Genomic DNA, 231 nt, shown 5'->3' with positions numbered 1-231 from the left:
CAGGACTCGTTATGGTCATTACGAGTACACTGTAATGTCTTTTGGGTTGACGAACGCTCCTGCGGTATTCATGGATTACATGAATAGAGTTTTCTGTCCGTTTCTGGATAAATTCGTTGTTGTCTTCATTGATGACATACTGATTTACTCCAAGACTGAAGAAGAGCATGCGGAACACTTGAGGACTGTGTTGCAGATTCTAAAGGAGAAGAAACTCTATGCAAAACTATC

This window comes from Arachis duranensis, chromosome 2 (genome assembly GCF_000817695.3).
Source record: "Arachis duranensis cultivar V14167 chromosome 2, aradu.V14167.gnm2.J7QH, whole genome shotgun sequence".
NCBI classification, from domain to species: Eukaryota; Viridiplantae; Streptophyta; class Magnoliopsida; order Fabales; family Fabaceae; genus Arachis; species Arachis duranensis.
Note: the sequence above shows the minus strand (reverse complement) of the source record.